Source organism: Amphiura filiformis, unplaced genomic scaffold (assembly GCF_039555335.1).
Source record: "Amphiura filiformis unplaced genomic scaffold, Afil_fr2py scaffold_206, whole genome shotgun sequence".
Classification (NCBI taxonomy): domain Eukaryota; kingdom Metazoa; phylum Echinodermata; class Ophiuroidea; order Amphilepidida; family Amphiuridae; genus Amphiura; species Amphiura filiformis.
In genome coordinates, this window is record NW_027305670.1 from 42,482 (window position 1) to 53,157 (window position 10,676).

The window sequence follows — 10,676 nt, forward strand, 5'->3', positions numbered from 1 at the left end:
ACAGCTAAGCCGACTCAGTAGGTTCATTGGTCATCCCTACTTGTAATGAGTTTATATTTAAGATTTCCCAATTACTCATTAAAAAAACCCATCCAAAACCTAAGGGCCCAGCCCAGTGATATAGCTGAGCCATGAGTGGCAGTGGAAGCATTATAATTTAGGGGGAGATCCAGGGACAAGCATACTATATTTTGTTCCCATTTTATTAGGACTTCTCATGCGCGTGGGATTTCAAACTATTTGAACCCAAATGAAGGTGTGTTTTGCTAAATATTTTATGGGCTAGTACATGCAAGCATGCCAAATTTTGACTCTATTTGGCCCAAAAACTTAATTGCTTTATTTTTTTTCTAAGGGAGTCGGAGACTTGACCCCCTGGCTCCCATAGCTGTAAGCCCTCCTTGATGTATATCATGTTCACTGGGAACTTTCATGCAGGAACCAGTTTTAGGGTGTTTTGCAGAAGCATGGTGCATTAATTTATGGTGATCATATTCTTTGGGTGAACATAACGAAACTGCTGCAGCATGTTTGGTGCATGCACTCCGGACATGACTATGTAAGCCATAATTTTTATGCGTGATAGAATTAGACTTCTGATCTAGCTAATCTCCTCCACAACTCATTCCATAACATAAACCACAGAGATGCCAACATTAACATCCAGAAAATAGGGAAGATTCCATTGTGGCCTGTAAACCATCCGCGATAATGAAAACGCGTAAAAAGGGCAGTTTTTTGTGGGTAAGCACGATACGCGCGTAACGCGTTTAGGGTGTCAAAAACATGAAATATTGGCAAAAAGGGTAGCAAAGTTGCAATTGCTAATACGCGGAAATGAAATTTATGGTATGAAATTTGATGCAAGGAATAAAATCCCTGTTTAGGGTGTGAAAACACCTGTTTAGGGTATTGTTTTAGCCAAGGGTTAAATCCTTGTTTAGGGTGCTTTTCAAAAGTTGATTATCGCGGATGGTGTACAGGCCACAATAAGAGTGACCCCCGGAAGATTCAAACAAAAAATATGGAGGTTTTCAAAATTACATGCAACTTCAATGGCACATAACTTGTCAGAAATAGGGAGGTTGCCAAATTTGGGTGTCAAAATGGACAAAAATATTTACACAAATAGGGAGGGTTGGCATCTCTGAAACCAGAGTGCAGCGAAGGCAGGAGGAGAGTAAAGCTAAATGAACATGCATGCATGAAAAAAGTGTGTCTTGAGTGGGCACTGTTTGTGACCACTCACCAGACATTGCCCTAAATCAGGCCTTTTCAACTGGCGGCGCGCGCGCGCCATTTGTGGCGCTTGGAGTCAGTCGTAATTTTTTTTTTTTTCACATAAATCTTGAACAAAAAAGCATTGAAAATACCCAATCTGGGCCTTTAAAAAACCTTAAAATCTAGCAGCTTCCGGGGTGCTGCCCCCTGGACCCCCGACGAAGCACCACTGCACCTTACCCGCTATGCACACACGTTACCTCGCAAAGTCCTCCCTTGGCATGTTGGCACTTCATGATCACTAAAATTTTCCAGTTGGCACTTCAAATATACTAGTTGAGAAGGCCTGCCCTAAATGCACTCTCACCCTCCTGATCAGTGATCAAATAGGAATTATGAATTATATTGATAAGAACTGACATCTTCTCTATAAGGCCAAGTAAAAATAAACAGTATTTTATATATGTTTCTTGTCCAGACCTTTTCAGAAGGAATTGGGGAAGGGCTTGTTTGCATTATTTTCTCTGCTATTTAGCACATGTCAGATTTCCATTGCCAATGCACAGGGAGGAGGCCCTTTTATTTCCACTAAATAAGTTATAAGGTCCTAGGGTGGGCAAATGTCTTTCAAGTTTAATAGCAATGTTTCATAAAACTCTCGGTCAAATGAGAAACATTTATTGTATACTCGAAAATTGCAATATATACTTACATAGAGGCCAATTCTTCTACAAAATAAAACCTGTCATGCTCATCATCGTCACCCCATATAGAAGGACTGCAATAAAAGAACCACAGGAAACATAAAATGTAAATTTTTTACCACAGTTATTGCAATCTGGAGGTGGGCCTGACAGGCCTGACAAATATTGGATGTGTATGAAAGCAAGAAACTAGTTTAAATTGTGTAGAGTTCAGTTATAGATAAATGACCTGGTTTTCGAAGCAGTAGGCTAGGTCCAGATCTGTAACCAGATCTAGTTGTTTTTGAGTTCCTATCGCAATGCACCAATAAAATAAAAAGTATGGTAATATATGAATATTGCCACCTTGACCTTGGTGCATGAAAAAAATCAAGTTGAATTCTGATGTAACACTCCTGACGAGACAGAATTTCTCTTTTCAACCCGATCTAAAAAGAAAACGGTTTTGATATCATGCAAATTTGGCCCAAATGTTGTTTTTAATAAAAACAGACTGAAATGGATTATTACTGTCATCATTACCTTACAATGCTACGCAATCCGGCAACAAGTGAGTAGACTATTAAGCGACTAATACGAAAGAATTTGGTAGGCCTACTTAGTAATAGCAGACACTTCACAAAACGCCATGAAAACCAATGCAAAACTTTATAACTAGTAGATTTTTTACAGTGCATGATTAAAACACTCCTGACCATATGGAGAAGAAAATTGGGCATATTATTTTTTACATGACAGCTATGACACTACAAATTGCTGTGATTAAAGGGCCAATCATATTCATAACACACTTTTTGAAAGATGAATTTCTTTGCTGGTCTTTTTCATTTGCACAGCAGGCATCAACAACCAAACGGTGCCATTATTTTTGACTTTTATACCCATAGTACATGTTATTTTTGGGGCTGTGTAATAATTATGAGCCCTGGACGAGGGTAAAATTGGGGGGAGGGTAAAGATTTTTGGTAGGCCGAAAGTGTGGGGGGAGAAAAACAATTTTTGGCACAAATGTACCATGTACACCTTAACATGCTCTAAGCTTAGGCACACACTACAGAAATGTCCATGCAACATTTCTGCTCTCTATGGTCGCATCATATATCCAGACAATTTAATGTTTGCAAATTGGTAATCCAAAAATTTGGCATTCATGTGCAGGGGGGACAAACATTTTTAGTGGTCTCGGGGAAGCAATTTTGGCAGGCCTAGAAGGGGGAGCAATGTTTGGCATGCCATTAGAAAGTTTTAAGTTTAGGGGTCCTCATAATTACTGCATAGCCCCTTAGAATTGAATTTACGAGAGTCACATACCTAACTGCTCGACTGTCCATCCTCTCTGAAAGAAAAAAAAAAGCAATATTAGGCATGTGGTTATCAAGGGTAAAATTTGTTTGCAATTTGCTCACCTTTTTATGGGGTTCATAGGTTAAAACCAATGGCCCAAATTCGGGCCCACAAAAATTTGTGAGGGCCCACAAACATTTATGATCAAGGGCCCAAATGGCCCTCAGAAATTCTGGCTTATTTCGAGGCCTGACTCAAATTTACCAAAAATTTGAAAAGGTACCCAAACCAAGTTGTTCAGTTCAGAAAACTACCCTTATTCTTTCAAATCAGTGTTTTTTAGACCCTAAATGCGTCACACACGTAACTTGCCTTGCTTAAAAAAAGTTCAAAGCGACATTACATATTCATCACTTTCCGCATCTGCCTGTTTCTCTATTTTTACTCTGGAAGTATACTATAGGTATAGTGCGTTGAACAAACTGCGCGCGCGCTGGCTGCCGTATTTGGATTGCGCGCTACCATATTTGCACAGATATGGTACTCATTTGTTATTGGTCGTCCTGTAAATAGCCTGATCGATTTTTGGAGAGGGAAGATGTAAAAATTGTTTATTTTTCCAAACTATTTGTGTTATTTTGTAAAGTGAAGAGATGAAAGTGACGCTTATGAATGAGGTTAATAACTTTAATTTAATGTCGGGCATTGTGAAAAATCTAAACATTTTGCTTTGGATTGGACCTCGGAATATCCCTCGGTTCGGGATATTCCTCGGTTCCAAAGGCAAAATGTTTAGATTTTTCACAATGCCCTCCAAATAACAGATGCGCAGTTATTAACCTCTTATCAATAGAGGCTGTCAGCCTTTCGCCATCTTGTTGTGGGTACAAATGATATGCGTGTTCACATAGACATACCACCTAGACCTATGACTGCCCATCCCTTACCACAGCGGAGGTGAAGCCCGTATCCAAGGTGATATTGACGGATTGACGGGGTAACTGGGCGCGGAAAAATGCAACATGTTCCGCAGACGCGAACATGTCTGCTTGTTTGCGTCCGGGTCTGCGTCCTTTTCAAAGTCGTTGCTAAGCAAGTTCGGGGGTCCCTGCGTAGACTGGGGTGTTTAGTTTAGTTCTAGCGCTACCCCTGCGTAGGACACTACGCGCAGGGCGCACGCAGCTGTTATCACGCATCGACAGTTCGACACAGTGATTTTGCTGCTCACGCACTGAACAACCATCGCAGCTAGACTAATTCCAATCAGCCGTCTACACTTCGCATGTACTGTCATGCTTCGTAGTGACGACTGATTATCTTACAGGCCATATCATGACGGACTTCTGAAAACTATTCAAAGCGACTTTGGTTGTGCGCCGTAGCGCGACTGACTAGCGGCGCCCGTGTACCGCGTCGCTGTACCGTGCCGCTGTGACAAAATCACGCTCTGAACTTCTAAAAACAACAAACTCGGTCAAAAGGTCAATTTGGACACAACTGCGCATGCTCTATGCCACAGGAATCCTGTTGCAAAATCCGTCACTTTTTTTCCACGTAGTTTTCTCAGTCGTCAATCCAGACGGTTGACGACTGAGGGCAGCAGTCTACATCGCAGCGTGCACCCACAAGATGGCGGCATATGACGTCACGCTGACGGCGTCACAGCTGAACAGCATGACAGTGTTGAGTCTTATTTTTTCCACCTTATTATATAATTAAGCCAAACAAATTTGAGGCAAATGATCTTATTCTCGATCATAGACTGACACCTAGGGCTAGGCCCGGCACCTAGGCCTATGACTATAGGCTTGTTTAAATCATCCCACATAGACTAGTCACACTCAGAGACCATGCGTGCGTGCATGCACGCATGATGAGATAACAGAGGCCGTCAGCCTTTCGCCATCTTGTGGGTACAAATGATCTGCGTGTTCATGCGTCGGACACTACGCGCAGGGCGCAGCTTGCCACGCAGCTGTTATCACGCATCAACGCGATGATTTTGCTGTTCACGCATGGAGATCGAACGACCATCACAGCGTGTACCCACAAGATGGCGGCATATGACGTCACGCTAATTACCTCTATTGCATGATCGTGAATAGCTTCACATAATCATATCATGACAATGCAACTTGCAAGCACAGGGCCTACATGCATTTGCAGAAGTTGTCTTTTTTTTTTGTCAGTCATTCGCCCGGTGCATATGTGTCCTGATCCTAAATAGTAAATGGCTTTGTGGCTGGATTTAATTATTTGTTCCATTGATAATTGATATGCTTTGTAATATATATTTTCTGTTTCTATCATTTGTTTTTGTTTTCTAATGATCTTGCCGATTAAAAACAAACAAACAAACTTTTCACGCATGCACGCGGTACGCACCACGTAAACTTGTATGGCTCAAAATTCGGACTGCTTGCCATTGGACAGACAGATAGTTTGTGAATGAGGACATCGTATAAGTTCCTTGTACTAGTTAATTTGTAAAAGGAAATCTGAATAATACTTTAGATACTGGGCCATGATGAAAAAAGGACGCGTCAGTGGGGTGTTCCTTCCTAATCCTACTCTGAGACTTGTGGTGCTCATTCCAACATGTTCCAACGCAGTATAAAACTCGCTGATAAAATTCATCTAAAAAAACTTACGGAATAAAAACATTTGTATCAACCCCCTTTACATACATGACATACCTGTTTGCTAATATTATTATCCAAAATTTGAGTCCAAACTACAAGCCGAGAAAAATAAGATGCTACCAGATGCTACAAGTTCTCAATGTGTCCGAATTACTCCGAAATCATGGAAAGCAAAAGCGATATCAGGCGATATCAGGGCCGTGACACTCGTATTCAATCCCTGTATAAAAAGTGAAGTCACTTCGCCGGCAGTTTGAGTGACAGTGATTGACGGTTGCTATGCCGGTTGCTATGCATTTGAGTGCGCAGCCTAAATCTTACGTACTTGTGAACGGCTATGATACGCAAGACTGCTTTATTGTTCAAAAGGACTTATCCTGTATTTGATTGACAGTTGCTAGGTCATTTGAGTGCGCAAGATTTGATTGGTTAATTTAGTTCCAGATCTCAGTTCTAATCTTGAACGACTGTCGAGGAAGTCTATTTCGAGCTATTTTCCAAGATGGCGCCCATCGACTGCCAATTATTCGGACCCTTTCCAGCAAAAATACAGCTTATTTAGCCAGTCTCGTCATGGGGTCATCGAAGAGAATATTTTCCTAGCATATTGAGCTAACTCCTCAGCTATTTGGTTTTTCACGATATGATAGTAATGGAAAGATTCGACCAAATGTTCGCCGTTTTTCGCCATTTAATTTTTTTGGAAACGATGACGTAAACATTGCATCATCTCTTCCACAGGTTATACACTCCTACACGTACCGGGGCCAGCTAGGCCATCACATGCATGAAGGCGCATAGGCTGAATGACTGACTTCATTTGCGCAAACGAGTGGCTTATCCTATAGTATATTAGTACTCGAGAATCCTTGGCGATATGCCCTATGCCTGAAATTTATGACAAAATTCGCGCTTCAACGAAGTCTCAGTTCTGATTGGATGGCTTGTATCCAGTTGCGCAAGGCGATTCCGCAACACGCACCAAGACCGTGATCGCACGATAGAGGGTGCACCACCAAATCACTCCCATAGACGTTTGTCTGGGATCACTCCACGATTTATGTAGGGGAAGGTGGGGCATAACCAATGAGGTAGAAAGGATAGAGTGCCCTGCTCGCCGAATCTGTGAAGCAGGTTTGGGTCCCGGTTTGGGTGCTGTATAATTACAGTATAAATACACAAAGTTGAACAAATCATGTATTAAAACGCATTAAATTTCCCAGTATACCATTGTTTTTATCAAAAAATTGCTGAATTATAAAGGCAAGCACGCCTGAATCTGGTATATCACCAGTGTTGCCACGCTAAACAACTCTACTACTTTACGAAATTTCGCCTTCAGTGGTCATGGTAGTAGAGTTGTTTAGGGTCCGCATGGCAACGGGCGAATGAACTAGATTTAGGAGCGTGCCTGCCTTTATTATTCAGCAATTTTTTGATAAAAAAATGGTACACAGTAAAGTTGAACATGCTAAAACAAGTGATTCATTTAATTTTATTAATCCATACATGCTAGAGTAAATTTAGTTCCCATTTTAGTTGCATTTGATGCTGATTTTGTTAGGTCCCTTCATTTCATAATGCCGTATTCAGTGTGTGATTGTCAATGAAACGGCAACGTACCAGTTCGAGCTCAGCGATCTATGTTTTTCTACGTCATTGGGCATAACGGAACACTTAACTTTGAGGATGCTCTGTGACGTCACCATAAGTAATATGACTGTAAAAAATTTTTGCCACTATCGGGGCAAAACGGAACCCCCCTATGGGGCAAAACGGCACCCTGGGTGCAAACTTATATCAGTTGTTCCATCGGTAGGCCCTAGGCCTAGTTATATGTAGGCCTATATTCAGTTACAATATTAAGTGGGCCTACCATCTCTGGAGTGAGTGGTTAACTTCTTATAGGCCTAGTAGGCCTATAATATGTATGACCAATATTTGATTAGAAAGAAATATTCAGTAGGCCTACCATCTCTGTGGAGTAAGTGGTTAACTTTTAATCATTAATTCTATCTGTAGGTCTAGTTATAGGCCTATGTCTATGTTTCAGCAAAGTGTTTACCATGTTCGAGTAGGCCCCTAGATAACGCCTACATTTCCTTGAGTGAAGACAAGTTATGTCCAATTGGGGCAAAACGGAACCCATCTGTGGGACAAAACGCCCGGGGCAAAACGGAACCCTGTTCCGTTATGCCCCACACCTAGGGTTCCGTTTTGCCACATACCCGATTTTTTAGAAATAGGTTGCATGCATAATACATCGTAGCATATAGGCCATGCACTTAATACAGCTCATGGCTAGTACCTTCGTGTTTACAATATAGGCCTACACATTTATTTGGGAATCCGATATTAATCAAGTAAAATTTCAGCGCATTAAACATCTACATATCTTACACCAGACGGGTAGTAATTTTTTGACTCTATCTTGCTCGAATGTCAGTGGATTGTTTCAGATAAAAATTTTGTTGTAAATCCTCGTAGCCATACTTGTGTTCCTCAATATAATTTGCATAGACGGCAGTATTGCCAAGGCCTATTTTTCCAGGTGGTTCCGTTTTGCCCCGGGGGTCCGTTATGCCCCCACCTTCCCCTACCAGTTAAATACGGTTAAAGATATAATTGAGGGTTCATACCACTAAATCCGCCTGTGAAGCGGTTTCCGGTAAAAGTTTATCACGACTATAGTTCCAACTTTGCATAAAAAATGTGCAAAATCGGTACAATATTAACAATTTTAGTGTTGCAAATCGTGTTTTGCTAGAGCTTGTGAATGTGATCTCTACTAATTTGAACAGAAAACGCAAAAATTTGAGCGGTGTTTACGACGATGAGCGCATGAACACACGAGGTCAAAACGCGGTTAGGCCTAATGCCACGCTATTAAAAAGAAGAAAAAAAAAAAGGGGGGGGGGAGATGAAGAGGTAAAATAGATTTAAAAAATAATTTTAAATCTGTAGGCTTAAGATTTAATTTTAAATCTAATACTTGATTGGTCCCTGCTCACAATACTTAGGGGTTAAATCAGGGTTAGATTCTAAATGCTATCTTCAGTAGATAGGCCTATAACGAACAAAAATCCTTAAACAAAAATCCCAAAAATCCAAAAAATTGCATTCGGCGCGCTATTAAAAAAGAGAGGAAAAAGAGGTAAAAATAGAGAAACAGGCAGATGCGGAAAGTGATGAATATGTAATGTCGCTTTGAACTATCTGATCGGGACTGATGTATTAGAAAGAAAAAATTCGCCGCTACATGATGAAGTTAAAATTTAGACAAATAAATGTAAAACGTTACTTCTAGAGTAGAAAGATGCAATGACAAGGGAGGAGATTCTAAATGCTATCTTCAGAAGATAGGCCCTATAGCGAAAAAAATCAACGCACGGCTACTCTGCGCGATTTACAAAAATCGGCATTCGGCCTAATGCCACGCTATTAAAAAAGAAGAAGAAAAAAAGTGGGGGGGAGGGGAGAGGAAGAGGTAAAAATAGATTTAAAAAATAATTTTAAATCTGTAGGCTTAAGATTTAATTTTAAATCTAATACTGCTCACAATACTTTAGGATTTATTTTAAACCCTTGAAATTTAGAGTGTACATTTTTTCTTATAGGCCTATCGCTTTAAATTGAGAGAAAATGATGTAAAACGTTACTTCCAGAGTAGAAAGATGCAATGAATCAGGGTTAGATTCTAAATGCTATCTTCAGTAGATAGGCCTATAACGAACAAAAATCCTTCAACGCGTACGGCTACTCTGCGTGATTTAAAAAAAAATTGCATTCGGCGCGCTATTAAAAAAGGGAGGAAAAAGAGGTAAAAATAGAGAAACAGGCAGATGCGGAAAGTGATGAATATGTAATGTCGCTTTGAACTATCTGATCGGGACTGATGTATTAGAAAGAAAAAATTCGCCGCTACATGATGAAGTTAAAATTTAGACAAATAAATGTAAAACGTTACTTCTAGAGTAGAAAGATGCAATGACTAGGGAGGAGATTCTAAATGCTATCTTCAGAAGATAGGCCCTATAGCGAAAAAAATCAACGCACGGCTACTCTGCGCGATTTACAAAAAATCGGCATTCGGCCTAATGCCACGCTATTAAAAAAGAAGAAGAAACAGTGGGGGGGGAGGAGGGGAGAGGAAGAGGTAAAATAGATTTAAAAAATAATTTTAAATCTGTAGGCTTAAGATTTAATTTTAAATAGTTTCTATAGCAGGTGCAGGTTGCCAGTATCATTCATAGATGCAAATTACACAGCATTGATCTGATGATGAGATCCACTGGATGCACTTAAAAATTAGCACTTCAGTCGATAGTCCGTACCCATGATGATGCGTCCGCGTCAACACGTGACGCACCGTAGATACGCAACGACAAGATACCCGATGTTGAACAATTCCTACCAACTTTCTACCTTAAAATGATGTGATAATGTAAACTTTTCATGATACGGATGTCCGTTTTCCATAACCGGGATCGCCTATCAAAATTGCATGCATGCAGCTCAAAGTGGCACGTAGGCCCCCCCCTATGTACGATAGACCCTGCGAAATTCTGGCTCATTATTCATATCTCAAGTACTTAGATATTATTATACACGCCATCTTCATTATAATTCCTTTTCATTTATAATGTTTTGATATTCCCTGCAACATTTAAAAGTCGTGAAATCTACTTGATTGTGGAACAGTGTGATTTCAGCCTTAAAATGTCGCTTAAAGTTGGAAAATTCATACGCAGGCCCCGTATTAACGAAAACAGGCTTTCTGAAATTCCTACTAGCCAGATCCCAGTAGTAAAATGTTTTTATGGAC